Source organism: Tachyglossus aculeatus, chromosome 14 (genome assembly GCF_015852505.1).
Source record: "Tachyglossus aculeatus isolate mTacAcu1 chromosome 14, mTacAcu1.pri, whole genome shotgun sequence".
NCBI classification, from domain to species: Eukaryota; Metazoa; Chordata; class Mammalia; order Monotremata; family Tachyglossidae; genus Tachyglossus; species Tachyglossus aculeatus.
Window position 1 is genome coordinate 30735677 of NC_052079.1, and position 19204 is coordinate 30754880.

General features: G+C 43.1%; 1 protein-coding gene and 1 non-coding gene across 2 annotated transcripts in view; both read left to right on the forward strand.

Moving 5' to 3' along the window:
• The window catches only part of METTL25 (methyltransferase like 25), a 105183-nt gene that overhangs the window by 45028 nt on the left and 40951 nt on the right, over window positions 1–19204 (forward strand). The gene's annotated exons all lie outside the window — the stretch shown is intronic.
• On the forward strand, window positions 6395–6532 carry LOC119937302. The gene has a single exon (XR_005453980.1). It is a non-coding gene; the product is annotated as a small nucleolar RNA SNORA7 (small nucleolar RNA).

A 19204-nucleotide genomic window follows, 5' to 3' on the forward strand; every position in this document is an offset into this window, starting at 1 on the left:
CCTCACTACTCTTCTTCTACAACACAGCCCACACACACTTCACTCCTCTGGTGCTAAGCTTCTCACTGTGCTTCGATCTTGCCTATCTTGCTGCCAACCTCTAGCCCACATCCTGCCTCTGGCCTGGAATGCCCTCTCTCCTCAAATCCGACAATGACTCTCCCCACCTTCAAAGCCTTATTGAAGGCACATCTCCTCCAAGAGGCCTTCTCAGACTAAGCCCCTCCTTTCCTCTTCTTCCACTCCCTTCTGCATCACTCTGACTTGCTCCCTTTGTTCTTCCCTTCCACCCAGTCCCACAGCACTTATGCACATATCTCTAATTTAAATATTTGTATTGATGTCTGTCTCCCCTGCTCTGGCTATAAGCTCGTTGTGGGCAGGGAATGTGTCTGTTTATTGTTGTATTGTACTCTTCCAAGTGCTTAGTGTGGTGTCTATACACAGTAAACACTCAATAAATACGATTGAATGCATGAATGGTGAGGATTGTAATGTCCTCTCTTCCCTTGTGTCACATCCCTCCATCAACTTTCTCAAACTCTTTATCAGTCAATCAATGATCTTTATTGAATGCATACTGTATGCAGAGCATTGTACTGAGTTCTTGAGAGAATACAGTACAGTAGAGTTGGAAGACACAAACCTTGCCCACAGGGAGCTTACAGTCTAGTGGGGAAGAAAAATATATAAGCAAATTACAGTTAAGGGAAATGACAGATCCTGAAGATGGGAGGAAATGTGAGACTGCGGAGAAAAAAATGTAGATTTGGAAACGATGCATGTAAAGATGGAGAGGGAAGCTGTAGGAGCAAGTAAGCTCTCCAAGAGGTCAGATGTAGATGGAAAATAGAAGAGAACCCAGAACTGAACCTTGAGGGATCCCCCTGCCTGCCACAGATAGAGGGGAGGAGGCAGAGACTGCAAAAGGAACTGAGGGGCAGTGGAAAGAAAGATAGAAGGACAACTAGGAGAGGACATTGTAGGTGAAGCCAAGATTAGAGGATATTTGCAGAAGAAGGGGGTGGTCTAGTGTCAAAGGAGCGGAAATGCTGAGGAGGATTTGGGTGGAGTAGAAGCAGTTGGATTTGGCAGGAAAGATATCAGTGGTAGCCTTAGAGAGGGTGGTTTCCGTGGAGTGGAGTAAGGAAGCCAGATTCTTGGGCGGGGTGGTGGGGCGGTGGTTGAGGCGAGGCTTTTGGAAGATCAAGGAGAGAGTTGGAGGAGAGGCGTTTGGAGAGGAATGGTAGAAAGTAACTGCAGAGAGCCGTGGGGTCAAGTGAGGTTTATTTTAGGATAGGAGTTACATAGGCATGTTTGAAAGCAGTGAGGGGAAAGTCATTGGAGGGAGAGGGACTGAATGTGGTGGTCAGGGAGGAATGAACAAGTTTTTTCATAAAATGTGAAAAGTGGGGTTGAGGGGAGGTAGAATTTTAGAGGAGGTAGAAGACCTCTTGAGATACTGCGGGAAGAATAGGAGAGTGGAAAAAGGACAAGAGCTGGATGGGACTGGAGAGGTGCAGGGGAGATTTTAGAGAGAGCACCCCCGATGTTTTACCAACAAAGTATGTGGCCAGGTCACTAAGGTGCAGAGATGGTTGGGCTGAGCAGTCAGGCTGTTAGTTGGAGAAGGGATTTAAAAATCAGAAACTGCTAGTGTGGACATGGGAGCTGATACAGTCCCTGTCTCACATGGGAACCACAGTCTAAGTAGGAGGGGAATTAGGAATTGAATTGAAACCCAGGCATGGAGAAGTTCGGTGACTTGCCCAAGGCAAGCAAGTGGCACAGCCAGAATCAGAACCCAGGCCCTCTGTCTCACAAGCCCACGCTCTTTCCACAAGGCCGCCCTGTTTCCAGGGTGTTAGGAAGCAATCTCAGAATCTCAGGACAGCCAAATAAATTAGGTAATTTCCAAAGCCTGTATCAATCAATTGAGATCTTACTATGTGCCAAGCGCTGAACGAAGGTGCTTGGGAAAGTGCAATACAGTAGAATTGGGGAACAGAAAGATGTAATGATGGTGTCTGATCATTTTGAAATCAATCAGTAGTATTCGTTGAGGTCTTACTGTACTAAGCGCTTGGAAGAGTACAGTATAACAAAGTTGGAAGACACGTGATGGATTGATACTTCAGCATTGATTTCCTCCATAGTTGCAGCTGGGCTATGCTTTTATGGACTCATCTTCTAGAATAAATGGGGCCTTGAATACATTGTCATTCCTAATGGTTGAGGGCTTGATTAAAGGTGGAAAGGTTTATCGAGTGGAAGTTCCAGTATCAAATCTCCTGTCCCCTTAGCTTTCTCCCACTCGACTGACACTGCCCTGAACTGGTACTCTGTTTCCATCAGGATTCCTTCTCCCAGAAGGAACTCCAAATAAGGAATCCTGTTCACTGGGAGGTGCAGGTTTCCCTAGGATTTGTAGCCTGGAATTGTGGTCCCAGTGGGTTTTCGCATAGGGATGATTCTGCATGTGTGTGTATGGTTGTTTTATAGCATAGAAGAAATCCCCAGATTTTTCAAATGGGAGGCTTGTAATCAATCAATCCATCAATGGTATTTATTGAGCGCTTACTGGGTGCATAGAACTGTACTAGGCACTTTGCAAATACAGTGTAATGGAGCTGGTAATACATTATCCCTGCCTGCAGGGAGCTTGGGACATAAGTAGTCTAAGTTTCTCTTCCCTCTTTTTTGCATTTGATTTCTACTTAGCTAAGAATTTTAGCCCCCCCCCCCCCCAATATGTTGGTTTTTACTGTTTCAGTACACATAACTACATCCGATTCCACCTCGAAAAATCATAAACTCTATTAATTACAAGAAAAAAGATTTCTGGACAAATTTTGTGGGGAGTTTTTTTGGTTCTTGTTTCAAATGTGGAATTTTGAAGTAAGAAATGACCATATCGGAACATATCAAGCAGTGAAAGCTTGTTTTAAAACCTCCATTTTCACGATTGCAGATGTTATCTTAACCTCACATTACAGATTACATAATTTTTTTAAAAAAGGCCAGAACTGGTGTCCAAGGAATTATTTCATTTTTGTCACATCCATTAGCCCTTGTTTTAACATCTCTCTTGATATTTCAAGAACCCCCCAAGCTTGAGTATGGCTTATTAGGCGGTGGTTACCTCCTAGGTACAATTCTTTGTAATTAAATAGCTGATGATTAGACCTCAGTGCCAGCTCTGTGGATTCAGCTGTGCATAACCTTAAGGTACTGTATCATGTTACTCCCTGCCGTTCAACTTTGGCCTAAATCCCAAAGCAATCCCTGCCAATAAGAATGTGATTAATATGGAGATTTCTCAATGTGTTTGGCAGTCTTTGTACAGTTACCTCACATTGACAGCTGTATCTGATCTTCAGTCAGTTGTATGTTTTCTGCAGCCTTGGCGCTGATTTTATTTTTGCCGTGGGGTATTCTGTTGCTGCCTAGAAGTGGTTAGAAACAGAGCCTTAACGTATTCTTGCCTATTTCTTTCTTTAATTTTCACCTCATTATTTTTGGTACCAAAAGAAGAGGCATGTTAAATGCTCACACACATTGGATTTGTTCAACAGAAAGAATGCAGCCATACAAGATAGAATAAATAAGGAACCAAAGCGAATGTCCTGAATGTACTAGACTAAAGAAAATGGAAATAGCCATATAAAGGAGCATAGTAAATGAAACTACTTTCTGTCTCAGATATAAAATAATATTTGTGTGACTAGTGATAGGCATTTTTGTCTGAAGGTACATATCAAAACCCTCCTAAATGTGAAGCAACACCTTCTCGTAACTCTTGTTAGTAAAATTTACTACCTTAGTGTAAATGTTTGGCTTTCTGTGGGTGATGTTCTGTATTTTGTATGTGCTAAGTGCACTTATAACTTCTTTTAATAGGAAATGTAATGCCTGTCTCCCATTTCTGATTCACAGATCTTTTTTGTGAGTAAATGCATAAACTGTAACATAAAAGTTAGGTCATTTCTACAATTCTCACTTGGATCGTTAAATCTTTCACTTTCTTAAAGACCAGCCGTATAATTCGGTATCACTAGAAGTTTCACACTCCCAGGGTGACCCCATCAGTCTGGAATATTTAGGTGTCTATAGAAGACCATGCTGACAGGATTGTTTAACTGTACTATATTTCCCCCATAATGTGTTCCCCCGGTCAGGTGTCAAAGCAATTTCATTTTTGCTTTTAGTTCTGTATACCTGAGATCCAGAAGAGGAGAAGTTTTCTTCAGCAAGAAATTAGAATAACCATGTATAGGTATTGATAATCACACCAGATTGGTATCTTTTTTTTCATCAGTAACTTGGGCCCTACCATCCTTAAAGTGTTTATAGAGTTGCTGTAAGAAAATGGATAGACAACTTAAGCCTGTTTCTTTATAGAACAGATGTAGCATATTCATTTAGAGGGAAACCATGTAGCCCCATTTCTTCTATAATAATAATGATAATAATGATGGCATTTATTAAGTGCTTACTATGTGCAAAGCACTGTTCTAAGTGCTGGGGAGTTTACAGGGTGATCAGGTTGTCCCCATTACAAGGTGATCAGGTTGTCCCCATGGGGGGCTCACAGTCTTAATCCCCATTTTACAGATGAGGTAACTGAGGCACAGAGAAGTGAAGTGACTTGCCCAAAGTCACACAGCTGACAATTGGCAGAGCTGGAATTTGAACCCATGACCTGTGACCCCAAAGTCTGGGCTCTTTCCACTGAGCCACGCTGCTTCTCTACTTCCTCTAGTGAGGAAGTAACATGGCCTAGTGGAAAGAGCATGGGGCTGGATGGCAGGACCTGGGTTCTAATCCCACCCCTGCCACTTGTCTTCTCTGTGACCTTGGGCGAGTAAATCACATAACTTCTGTGAGCCTCAGCTATCTCATTTGTAAAATGGGGATTAAGGCCCATGTGGGACAAGTATTGGGTCCAATCGTTTATCTTGTATCTACCCCAGTGCTTAGTATAATACCAAGCGCAATATAACAAGTATTATTAAAAAAACAAAACAAAACAGAACAAAGGAACTGTAAAAACACTATGCATTTTCGAAAGAAAGCTGCTAGGATAAGCTCATCTACACACATCCATTTTGAGAGGAAATAATCAAACAAAAAAATCAATGATATTTATTGAGCTCATACTGTGTGCAACGCACTCTAGTACATGCTTGAGTAGACATGATCCCTGCCTTTCAGATGCTTACAATCTAGTATGATGTGCCTTCTCTGTGCCTCAGTTCCCTCATCTGGAAAATGGGGATCAAGACTGTGAGCCTGAAGTGGGATGACCTGATAACCAGAAGCAGCGTGGCTCAGTCGAAAGAGTAAGGGCTTGAGAGTCTTTTAATCCTGGCTCTGCCACTTGTCAGCTCTGTGACTTTGGGCAAGTCACTTAAACTTCTCTGTGCCTCAGTTCCCTCATCTGACAGATGAATGGGGATGAAGACTGTGAGCCCCATGTGGGACAACCTGATCACCTTGTTTACCCCCCCAGCGCTTAGAACAGTGCTTTGCACATAGTAAGCGCTTAACAAATACCATCATTATTATTATTATTATTATGTGATGTTGGAAGATGAGGTTGCATGCATATATGCAGCACTGATGAGAAACTTATACATTAGTTACGGTTTCCTTAACGCAAGGTTTGTCAGGAATGTAACTCCAACATTATAGGAAAACTGAGCCTACAGAAATGGAGAAGGTGCTTGTCTTGTCTTACGCTGTCGAGTAGTCTCCGACCCATAGCAACACCATGGACACATCTCTCCCAGAACGCCCCACCTCCATCTGAGGTTGTTCCGATGTCGTATCCATAGAGTTTTCTTGGCAACAAATGGAAGTAGTTTTCCCTTGCCTTCTTCCATGTGGTCAACTTGAGTCTCCTCCCTCAACTCTTTCCCGTGCCGCTGCTGCCCAGCAAAGGCAAGTAACCTTATATACAACTTCCCTAGGAACAATACATTTTTGAGTCTCCATTCAAGGTAGCATGTCAATTTGTCAGGTTTTACTCAGTTTTTCCCCTACTTCTATCCCCAGATTCTTTTTCTAAATTTATATACACCTTCCCTAGGAACAGTACATTTTTGAGTCTCCATTCAAGGTAGCATGTCAATTTGTCAGGTTGTACTCCGTTTTCCCCCTACTTCTATCCCCAGATGCTTTTTCTAAATTTCAGGTTAAGCCTCCTGAAGCTGCAGATTGTGTCTCACTGCCCTTAGAAACTGTCTAGCTCTGCCACTTCTGGTCTTTGCAGCCTGTTCCGCCCACTCCTTCCCTTCAGCGACAACCCCATTTCCTCTTCTTCTTTTCCTTCTCTCTCAGCCCATTCTCCTAGGTGGAGCCTGGGTAAATAGTAGCGTGTAGTGGTGAGCATCCCCTCTCAGGGTCGCACCTGGAGAGTTTCCAGTATTCTACTAGTCTCAACTATGGGAGGGATAGTCAAGCAGAGGCCTCCCCATTCCATTCCTAGCTTGGGCAGTGGCTAGCAAGTGGAAGGCATTCTGCTATAAGTCAAAACTCCCCAGCAGCGGCATGGGAGAATGTCGAGGGCAGAGACTTAAGTCTACTATGTGGAAGAAGGCACACTTATTTTTACCAAGAAAACCCTATGTATAAACCACCAGAATGATTGCAGATGGAGGTGGGGCTTTCTGGTAGAGATATGTCCGTGGACAGCAGAAGACAAGTAGTGAGAAGCAGCATGGCTTAGTGGATAGAGCCCGGGCTTGGGAATCAAAAGGCCACAGGTTCTAATCCCTGCTCTGCCCACCTGTCTTCTGCATGACCTTGGGCAAGTCGCTTCACTTCTCTGGGCCTCAGTTACCTCATCTGTAAAATGGGGATTAAGTGTGTGAGCCCTATATGGGACAGGGACTGTGTCCAACCTAACTTGTATCTGCCCCAGTGCTTAGAACTGTGCGTGACACATAGTAAGTGCTTAACCAGTACCATCGTTATTATTTAATGGTAATAGTAATCACCCCCAAGGACTGGAAGCAAGGGGAAGATAACTGGTCTCTGTTCCAGCTGTTGCAAAATGCAGAAGTTTTGGCTTCCTCCAGCCCCACCATCCTCATAACTCCAATCTGTGTCAGTTTCCCAGCTGTTGTGGCTCCCAGCCCTTTTATCTGTAAAACAAAGATTAAATACCTGCTTTGTCTTGGACCGTGAGCCCCATGTGGGTCAAGGACCTCATCCGACCTCAATATTTTGCTTCTACCCCAGCGCTTAGTACATTTAGTTGTTGGCACATAGTAAAGGCTTAGTAAATACCACGATTATGACACCATCTGATACAGTAGCCAAGGTTCTCACCTGTCATCTCCCCTCTGGTTGCTACCCCTTCCACTGACCTCTTGTACAGGGAACTTCAGGACCAAAAAAGGATTAAAACAAGATGCAAACTGTTTTTAAACATCTAAGCCTGATTTTATCCTGAATGTAATAAAAACCAAAAAAACCTCTTTAATTTTCCCCCATGTTTTCCCCCCAAATCATCACACAGTCATCACCATTCATAGGGGAGGATATAAAGGAATGAGAGATTATGTTAGAAATATATCCATTTCAGCACCTTAACTGCATCATTGCAGAAAAAAGCTAATTTGTGCCTTTGGCCCATTAAGTGATGGTCTTTGAAAGTGACACAATTCAGAAACTGGGTCAACTAAAATACATCACATATAATATTGCCTTTGCCTTCAATTGGTAAAGTGGGAATAGCACTATCTGGTCACTGTTCCCAGAATGGTATAAATAAAATCACCAGGCATCATTTAAAATTGTATATATATATATATATATATATATATATATATATATATATATATTCAGTCAGTCAGTCATGCTTATTGAGCTCCTACTGTGTGCAGAACACTGTACTAAGCACTGGGAGAAGTATAAGATGATCAGGTTGGACACAGTCCCTGTCCCACAAGGGGCTCATGGACTTAGTAGAAGGGAGTAGGATTTAATCCTCATTATATAGATGAGGGAACTAGCAACATAACTCAAATTTTGAACAAGACAGAGTCCTGCCACTCTATAAAACCATGCTGTGTTTACACTTGAAATACAGTGTGCAGCTCTGGACATAATGGAGCTGGAAAAAGTTCGAAGAAGGGCAACCAAGATCAGAAAATGGAGTAGCTTCCGTATAAGGAGAGACTGAGAAGATTAGAACTGCAGGAGGGTGTAATGAAAGTTTATTAAGTCATGAAGAATATGGACAGGAGAAGACACAGAATTGTTGCCCACCAAATTGCCCAACTCCAGGACAAGGAGGCCCACAATGAAGTTTTAAGGTAATAGGCTCCAAACAAAGAGGAAACTGTTCTTCACAATTTGGGAAGGAAGCATATGGAAGTTAGGGCAGTCCCAAAATGAATTGAGGTCCAAGGGGTTCCAAAGGGAGGGAAAGTTAGTGATATTAGATTCTACCATAATTTACCATTTAGATGCCAGGAAGAGCAAACAAGACATTGTTCCTACAACTGTCACGCAGTCATAATCGTAATAATGGTATTTGTTAAGTGCTTACTGTGTGCCACGCATTGTACTAAACTCTTGGGTAGATACAACCCTAGGCGGGATATATAGCTCACATTCTAAGAAGGAGAGAGAACAGGTATTCAATTCCCATTTTTCAGATGAGGAAAACGCAGGCACAGAGAGGTTAAATGACTTGCCCAAAATCACACAGCAGGCAAGTGGCGAAGGCAGGATTAGAACCTAGGTATCCTGTGACTACCGGGTCCACTAGGCCATGCGGTTCTCGTCCTGACCGGAGATGGTGGATAGACCATTGAGGCAGCAACGGCCTTTCTTGTTTTCTTAAGTCATTTTCTTACATCAATTACGTGCTAATTTGGGTCGCATCTTTTCATTTGGATTCATTTGGTGGGGATTCCAAGAATTGGATTCCTTGTGGGGTACAAATGGGAGGAAAAAACTGCCCACAGAGGCAACACTTTATCCAGAAACCACAACTGGAGATAGAAGAGACCTCAAGCAAAGAGAAAAAAACTTCATTATTCTCAATATTGACTGCTCCATCCGCACTCAGCTCCTGAGGCCGCAAAGGGCTTGGTCTCTGCGGGGGCAAGTGGTTGAGCTAGGAGAGGTAATTATTATTTTGGTATTTGTTAGGCACTTACTATGCATCAAGCCCTGTACTAAGCGCTGGAGCAGATACAAGGTAAACGGGTCGGATACAGTCGCTGCCCCACATGGGGCTCACAGTCTTAAGTATGAATCAATCCATCAGTGGTATTTATTGAGTGCTTATTATGTGCAGTGCACTGTACTAAGCGCTTGAATTCTGACCTCAATGGCAGAGGCCTTAAAGTAGGCTTTCTGCCTCCTCTGTCCTCTGTCCAATTCTTGAACAATAAAGTTAAAATCTATAAAGACCCAGTGGCTCAGAGTGGACATGATCTCTTTAGGAATAATAATAATAATAATAATTCTTAGATGAGGAGCCCAGAATAGGATGTGGATAAATTAGATGATAGAGAAGGCATTCACCATAAAGATTAGAACCATTTTGAATTGTGTTTCTTTAAAGATGTAGGAAAACAGAGCAAATTTGACATTAAAAGTCTTGTGGGCAGGGATTGTATCTACCAACTCTGTTAGATTGTACTCTTCTGTCTGAACATGCTCAATAAGTAGGATAGAGGGTTTCTTTCTTCACTTCGGCGTCGCAGTTCCAAGTTCACAACCATTAAATTGGTCATCGCTTTTAGAAAAGCTACCACCTGCTATCCTTTTGACCCTTTAGAGAATGTGATAAGACACCAGCCTGCTGAGTTTATGTTGTTAGCATGTCAGTGTAAAATGAGAGGGCACTCTCTTTCAAGAAACACTTTCAAAGATTGATATTTTACAACACATCAGTAACAAATTACTTCAGCAAAGAGAAAGGCTAGCGGTGCTGTAAATGACAGCTGTTTTCCTTGTGGAGGCATAACCTTTTAAACAAATCACAAATCAAGACCAGAGCTAGCACTTGCATCTTTAGATCAAACACATTTAATGCGGTCCATCTTTCTATGCTGCCAATATATTAAAAAGACATCCAAAGCTGACTCCTCCTATTTAGTTCTGTAATGAGAACATTGCATTAATTATTTGCACATCGATGTGCCTAGTAATGCAGAGTTTTGACATCCTGTTAAGGTAATTCAGTTACTCTTCAGTGAAAGCTTCTTACTTTCCAGAATCCAGAAATGGATTTTTTTTTCACATGAGAACCCAGGTACAAGTAAAATTAGTGGGAAAGCATAAAATAGATTTCAAGAGGAAAATTAAAGGAGATCCCTGAAGCCAAAATGAAACCGAATTAATGGACTGAATTTACTTGAACCTATTAAAGTTTGAAGCTTCCCAGGCTTCAGTTACCACCTCTGTACAGAAGACCCGCATATATACCTTGTTAGTCCTGACTGCTCTCCTCCTCTGTAATGTTGCATTTTCTCCAACCTTCAGGACATCTCCACATGGATGTGCCAGTTACACGGATGGCATGCTCCCCACTCCATCTAAGTTTTGTCCCAAACTGAACTCATCTTTTTCCCCAAGTCCTCTCCTTCACCTAATTTTTACATCACATTAATAATAATAATAATAATGGTGGTATTTGTTAAGTGCTTACTATGTGCAAAGCACTGTTCTAAGCCCTGGGGAGGTTACCAGGTGATCAGATTGTCCCACGGGGCGGGGGGGGCTCACAATCTTAATCCCCATTTTACAGATGAGGTAACTGAGGCACAGAGAAGTTAAGTGGCTGGCCCAAGGTCACACAGCCGACAAGTCGCGGAGCCGGAATTCGAAACCATGACCTCTGACTCCCAAGCCCGCACTCTTTCCAATGAGCCACGCTGCTTCCGTTAGAGAAACAGCATTGCTTAGTAGATAGAGCACAGTCCTGGGAGTCAGAAGGACATGGGTTCTAATCCTGACTCCGCCACTTCCATGCTATATGACCTTGCACAAATCACTTCAATTCTCTGGGTCTCAGTTACCTCATCTGGAAAATGCGGATTAAGACTATGAGCCCCAAGTGGGACATGGACTGTATCCAACCTGATTACGTTGTACATCCCTCAGCACTTAGAACAGTGCCCGACACATAGTAATCAATCAATCAATCAATCAATCGTATTTATTGAGCGCTTACTATGTGCAGAGCACTGTACTAAGCACTTGGGAAGTACAAATTGGCAACACATAGAGACAGTCCCTACCCAACAGTGGGCTCACAGTCTAAAAGGGGGAGACAGAGAACAGAACCAAACATACCAACAAAATAAAATAAATAGGATAGAAATGTACAAGTAAAATAAATAAATAAATAAATAGAGTAATAAATATGTACAACCATATTTACATATATACAGGTGCTGTGGGGAGGGGAAGGAGGTAAGATGGGGGGATGGAGGGGGGACGAGGGGGAGAGGAAGGAAGGGGCTCAGTCTGGGAAAGCCTCCTGGAGGAGGTGAGCTCTCAGCAGGGCCTTGAAGTAAGTGCTTAACAAATACCTTAAAAAGAATCACTGTTGAAAATATCATCCTCTCCATATCTCAAATCCACAATCATAGAACTGCCCTTGACTCTACTCTCCTGTAGCTAAATCCTACAATTCCTCTCGTGGACATTTGCAAATCCATCCCCTTTTCCCCATCCAAATTCCTACTTCGCTGATCCAGGCATTTGTCATCTCCTGGCTCGACTCTGCTGAATCATCCTCTTTGACCCTGCTAACGTAAGTTTCATCCCTCTCCGTCCATTTTCCTCTCTGTTTCCTGGGTCATTTTCTGAAACTCCATTCTGCTACGTTCCCCACTCCTCAGAAACCTGCCCATTCCTCACTTCAACAAGCAGAAACTCCTGATAATCGGTTTTAAGACACATGTCCACCATTTTTTGTCTCCCACCACACCCCAGAGTGCAAATTTCATCCCTCTCAACTTAACCTAGTTATTGGGCCTCATTCGTTCCTCTCCCTCCACTGCCCTCTTGCTCACATCCTCTTTTCTGCCTAGATTTCCCTCTGCCTTCCCATTTGAAAGAACACCTCTCAGCCGTTTTCAAAACTCTTCTGAAATGGCAGCTCCTATTATTATTACATTATTACATCTTCCATCATTAATTTCTACACTGTACATTTCCCTTACTTCCACCTCAGGACTTCTGCACCACTTTCAGCATTTGGAAGCTCTTCTCTCCCACTTAGCACTTACGTACATATCTTCATCGATTCCTCTTATCTCTATTGGAGTGCCTGTCTCTCCTGCTAGATTGTAAACTTTGACTGCAGGGATCCACTCTTTTAATTCTATTGCAATAATAATAATCATGATTTTGGTATTTGTTAAGTGCCCTATACTAAGCACTAAGGTAGATAGAAGCAAATCGAGTTGGACACAGCCCTTGTTCCATCTGGGGCTCACAGTCTCAATCCCCATTTTACAGATGAGATAACTGAGCCCCAGAGAAGTGAAATGATTTACCCGAGGTCATACAGCAGACAAGCGGCAGAGCCAGGATTAGAACCCATGACTTTCTGACTTTCAGGCCTGTGGTCTATTCACTACCGTCATGCTGATTCTAGTGCTTTTCCAAGTGCCTGGTAAGGTGCTCTGCACCCAGTAAATGCCCAATTAACATTTTTGATTGATCGATTGATTTAGAATCTTTAGTAGATCCATGCTGCCAGAATAAATCAACTAGTTCCCTTTACTTTAGATTGTAGAGTTTAACTTTACTTCCTACATAGCATCATCACAGGGCTGAAGTATTTGTAAACAAGGATCAGTAGAACCAACCTTTTGAAAACAGCCGGTTTCTAATTAGCGTTTTCCATAAGAAAGTAGAACCGTATTCATCTTCATTTGCCAGCACATATCATTTGAATTTGGGACAAATGTTCCTAAGATTATAATTTTTTGTTTTTCTAAACAGAGTAACTGGCTTTAAGAGGGGAGGGAGCAATGCCGTGCAGGAGAGAAATCATGCGTGATGAGTTGAAGCTGTGGGAGTCACAGTTAGAATATTTGCTTGAGCGGAGTGATGGAATGCAGGCTGGAAGTAGGGAGGGGAGCATAGGGAATCCTTACAAAGAAAATAAAGAAAATGAACAAAAGGTGGCCAGATTCCAGACCGAATAGATTCAAGTCAGTTTGGACCAAAACCCAATCAAAGATTTCTCATTATTCTTTGTAGGGCATCATCCTCAGTGTTGGAATAATTGTTAATTACACCGTCGAAATGATATGGAATGTTCTATAGGATAAATAGACCAATGGTATTTATTGAGTGCTTACTGTGTGCAGAGCACTGTACTAAGTGCTTAGGAGAGTACAATGCAACGGAGTCGGAAGACAACGTTTCCTGCCTACAGCAAGCTTAAAGTCTAGAGGGGGATCCTATCCTTCTGTGAAATGCGAATTGAGCCAACTAAACCGTTCAGCAGATCTGCGGCAGGAGTGTGCTTGGATCCATATTCTCTATTCAGAGATATTTAATGCCTGAAGGAACGGATGGGATTTCTTGAATCAATAAGGCTTTGCACACAATAAGCGCACGCTCAATTAAACGATTGAATGAATGAGGCTGCTTTGATATCGTTGCAGTTTCTTACAAGTGCTTTCGTTCACTTGAATCCGTGTAAGCTGGAAGCCCTTGAGGGGGGAGAGGGAAGAGAGCGGAGAGGGTGTATTCACCCTCTTTTTTATGTAATGTTGCCATCTCTCTGTCGTATCACGAAGCCCTGTTTTTGTAGCATAGACTCTATCAGAACGAACATCCCAAGAGCAACTGCACCATCCCAACTTTGCGAGCGTGACAGCCGGGCTTCCCTCATCCATTCTATCCAACTTGTAAATCAATTCTATGGACGCGGCGTGGCCTAGTGGAAAGAGCATGGGCCTGAGAATCAGAGAACCTGGGTTCAAATCCCCACTCCGCCTCTTGCCGGCTGTGTGACCGCTTAACTTCTCTGTGCCTCACTTTCCTTAACTGTAAAATGGGGATTCAGTCCCCAGCCTCCCTCCTACTGAAAGTCTCATGTTGGACGGGGATCGTGTCCAACCTGATTAATTAGTATCTACCACAGCACTTAGAACAGGGCTTGGCACGTACTAAGTGCTTAACAAGTACCAGAAAAAATTGCAGTTAGTCACATCTTCCCTGGTTGGGGCAGAAGAAAAAAGCAAAGGACATTATAGTGGGGGATTGTAGCAGAAGACATGGAATGCAGCAATTAGGAATAGGGTAATTTTTAGAGAGAAGACTCCACGAAGATTCCCATCCCAAGAGGCAGAAGCAGTGTGACCAAATGGATGGAGCACGGGCCAGGGAATCAGAAGGACCTGAGTTTGAATCCCAGCTCCTCCACTTGTCTGCTGGGTGACCTTAGGTGAGTCAGTTAATGTCTCTGGGCTTCACTTACCTCACTGGAAAAATGAGGGTTAAGACTCCGAGCCCCATATGAGCCAAGCTAGCTCTGTTCCTCCCTTCAAAGCCCTGCTGACTGCTCACCTTCTCCAAGAGGCCTTCCCAGACTGAGCCCACTTTTTCCTCTCCTCCTCCCCATCTCCCCTGCCCTACCTCCTTCCCCTCCCCACAGCATTAGAAGCAGCGTGGCTCAGTGGAAAGAGCCCGGGCTTTGGAGTCAGAGGTCATGGGTTCAAATCCCAGCTCTGCCAATTGTCAGCTGTGTGACTTCGGGCAAGTCACTTCACTCCTCTGTGCCTCAGTTACCTCACCTGGAAAATGGGGATGAAGACCGTGAGCCCCCCGTGGAACAACCTGATCACCTTGTAACCTCCCCAGCACTTAGAACAGTGTTTTGCACATAGTAAGCACCTAATAAATGCCATCACTATTATTACAGATCTATTACTCTATTTTACGTGTAAATATTTACTATTTTATTCATTTTGTTAATGATGTGCATATAGCTTTAATTTTAATTTAATTCAGAGAAGCTGTGTGGCTCGGTGGAAAGAGCACGGGCTTCGGAGTCAGAGGTCATGGGTTCAAATTCTGGCTCCACCAATTGTCAGCTGTGTGACTTTGAGCAAGTCACTTAACTTCTCTGGGCCTCAGTTCCCTCATCTGTAAAATGGGGATTAAGACTGTGAGCCCCCCATGGGACAACCTGATCACCTTGTAACCTCCCCAGCACTTAGAACAGTGCTTTGTGCATAGTAAGCACTTAATAATTGCCATCATTATTATTATTATTTGTTCTGACGACTTTGACACCTGTCTACATGTTTTGTTTTGTTGTCTGTCTCCCCCTTCTAGACTGTGAGCCCATTGTTGGGTAGGGACTGTCTCTATATGTTGCCAACTAGTACTTCTCAAGCACTTAGTACAGTGCTCTGCACACAGTAAGTGCTCAATAAATACGATTGAATGAATGAATGTGGGGCATGGACTGTCTACAAACTGATTTATGTCTACCCCAGTGCTTAGAAATGGTGCCTGACATGTAGTAAATGCTTAATAAATACTATTAGAAAATAATAAATGAGACAAATACAAGAGCAGCATCAAGCTCTGCCAGTAAGAAGCACAGCAGCGTAAAAGGCATTATTTAGATGCACAAAATGTGGAAGGCATTGTCAGTTCAGCATCAGACATTCCAGTCTCTCTTGCATGTGTGGATAAAAATCTCACCATCAGTAGTGTCATCTTCAAACGAATTCATTTCCTTATTTTTACAGTTAAATCCCTGTAGTTAAGAGCAGAAAGGAAGCTTGTAAAGGAGTCACGAAAACTGAGGAAGATGAAAGGGAGAAAATATGTTCGTGTTACTCATCTTAAAATTCTAATTTGCCACTGCATTTGAAAATTCAAGTCCCGAAGAAGTCCAGCAGCTGAGAGAAGGAAGGGTGGGAGAAATATCACGTAGCCAACAAGGTGAGCTTAGATTAATCCACAGAATAGAGAGAAGCAGCATGGCTTAGTGGCAAGAGCTCGGGCTTGGGAGTCAGAGGATGTGGGTTCTAATCCCTACGTCGCCACTTGTCTGCTGTGTGGCCTTGGACAAGCTCCTTCCTCTGTGCCTCAGTTACCTCATCTGCAAAATGGGGACTAAGACTGTGAGCCCCACATGGGACAACCTGATTACCTTGTATCTACCCCAGTGCTTAGAACAGTGCTTGGCACATAGTAAGTGCTTAACAAATACCATAATTATTATTATTATACCTGACTCTTCAGTTCCTCTAGACTGTAAACTCCTTGTGGGAGCTTACCAACTCTCCCAGGCACTTAGTACAGTTCTTGGCTTATAATAAGCACTCGATAAATACAATTGATTGATAGATTGAGAGATTTTTTTAATCAGAAATTTTAAAGATTCATCTTAGCAAGAACACTTCCAATTCAGGCAGAAAAGTATATTTTCTTTGAAATGATGACAATTATAATAGATTTTGTGGTGGAGAGTAAATGTCCTGCCTCATAAAAATAATTCTATTAACCAAAAACTATTAATGAAAACCAGAATTTTACAATTCCGCACAAACCCCCCCAGTTGGAAACATTTCCTGATTCATTCCATGCTCTTTCTAGAGGAAAAAGAAAATGTATCCCAGGATGGTTTCCAGACATTTAGACACCAAAATTTCTGCAACAAATGCACATCTGAAACAACAAAATGGTATCCTTCTCACAGGAAAAGGGCTCATTTGCAAGCACCAAAACCAAGGCAGGAATTCATTCATTCATTCAATTGTGTTTATTGAGTGCTTACTGTGTACAGAGCACTGTACTAAGCGCTTGGGAAGTATAAGTCGGCAACATATAGAGACGATCCCTACCCAACAATGGGTCTTCATTCTAGAAGGGAATGAATGAGGGCATTTCCAGAGTGTCATATTTTCCCTTTGGGCAGGGATCGTACCTACTAACTGCTGTATCGTACTTTCTCTGCACACATTAAGGGCTCAGTAAATACCAACGATTGATCGATTGATTGATTGCACTATGGTACGTGCACGCTGGCATCAGGAGTGGGTTGAAATGACAAAATTTTACTTGTGGAAAATGACCTGCCAATTCCTTCAGCTCCTCTTTTGTCTAGGGGGCCAGTTCCTTCAACTCATTTCCGTAAGGGCCTCCCTCTAGCAGTCTATATTTTGGCAAACTAAACAAGCCAAGAGCCATGGGAAGGTATGAAGCTGCCATTTGCCAGGCTGTGCTGGAGTAAACCAAAGGAATATTGCAAATATGGCTCAAAAATTTTTGCATATTGGACTTTTAAAAATTTCATTCAGTTGGTTAAAATGAGGATTTTTTTTTTTACCCTATTTTAGAAACTGCTTGGTGGCTGTGATTTTACATGCCCCCTGCCCTCACACACCCCCTGTAAAATGTCCCAGAGCAGAACCAAGAAGCAGTCTGGCCTAGTGGGTAGAACATGGGCCTTGAAATCAGAAGGACCTGGCTTCTGATCCCGGCTCTGCCACTTGTCTGTTTTGTGGCCTTGAGCAAGTCACTTAACTTCTCAGTGTCTCAGTTGTCTCCTCTGTAAAATGGGGATTAAGACTGTGAGCCCCTTGTGGGACAGGAACGGTGTCCAACCGAAATCGCCTGGCATGGCTTAGTGGAAAGAGCATGGGCTTGGGAGTTAAAGGTCATGGGTTCTAATCCCGACTCCGCCACTTATCATTCGTTCATTCGATTGTATTTATTGAGTGCTTACTGTGTGTCCAGCACTGTACTAAGCTCTTGGAAAGTACAATTCAGCAACAAATAGAGGCAACCGCTTCCCACAACAAGCTGACAGTCTAGAAGGGGGGAACTTTGTGACTTTGGGCAAGTCGCGACTTCTCTGTGCCCCAGTTGCCTCATCCTTTTAGACTGTGAGCCCACTGTTGGGTAGGGACTGTCTCTATATGTTGCCAATTTGTACTTCCCAAGCGCTTAGCACAGTGCTCTGCACATAGTAAGCGCTCAATAAATACGATTGATGATGATGATGATGATCTGTAAGATAGGGATTAAGACTGTCAGCCCCATTTGGGAAAAGGACTGCATCTAATCTGATACCCCAGTGCTTAAAACAGTGCTTGGCGCATAATAAGCACTTAACAAATACCATCATCATCATTATCAAGAGCTGGGGGAGGTACAATTGAATGAGGATACATGATCCTTGCCCTCAAGGAGCTTTCTATCTAGGGAGGGAGACAGACACTAAAATAAGTTACAGATAGGAGAAAATAATAGAAGACAAAATAAACATTTAGGTGGCGTTTAAGTGCGATGGAGAAGGAGGATGGCCTAGTGGAAAGAGCACGGGCCTAGGGGTCAGAGGTTCTAATCCTGGCCCCACCACTCCCCCACTGTGTGACGTTATGCAAATCACTTCACTTCTCCTCAGTTTCCCCATCTGTAAAATGGGGATTCAATCCTACTCCCTGCTACCTGGACTGTGAACCTCACACGGGCCAGGGACTGTTTCCTCCTTGATTATTTTGCACCTACCCCAGCGATCTTTCACGAAGAGCCGGATGGTTTCAGGGGATGATAGCAAAATAGTTTCGCCAGAGAAAGGCCAGCGAAAAGTCAGCGGGGTGCTAGGACCCACCAGAAATGGAGGCATCAACTGTCTGGCACCTTTGCCATTGGTTGCTAAGGCGGGATAGATGTTTGGTTTAGTCAGAAGCGTTATTCCCTGCTTCCCCCTTTTCTTCTGCTACTTTGCTAAACACTGTCAACTTTGAACCCTGTTCTCTAGTTTGTTGGGTTTTTTTTTCCTCTCTATTCCTAAATTGCTTCACTTTATATCGCCCGGGTACCAGAATTTGAAAACAGTTCTATATTTCCCTTAGGTGAGGTGAAACATGACCTCGGTCTTCTTCAGGTGAATTTTTGATTCAAGGTGCCGTGCTGACTTTGCGAAGCGGTCTTGAATCTCCTTATAACCTACTCGCTGTGCACTTTCAGAGAACAGTCCTCAGCATTCAAAAGTTCCTAAAAATGACTTGTCTCTGGGGCTTTTAATGCTCATACCTGAGGGTGCGACATTAGCATTCTGCCATTGACAAATAACTGTGTTCTTTATCCCCTTGTTCTCTATATCTCTGTTCGTAAAACCTCGGTGCTCTGCGAAATGAAGTGTTTAAAAGATTCTAAAATGCACCTGGAATATTTTTAAAGGCGG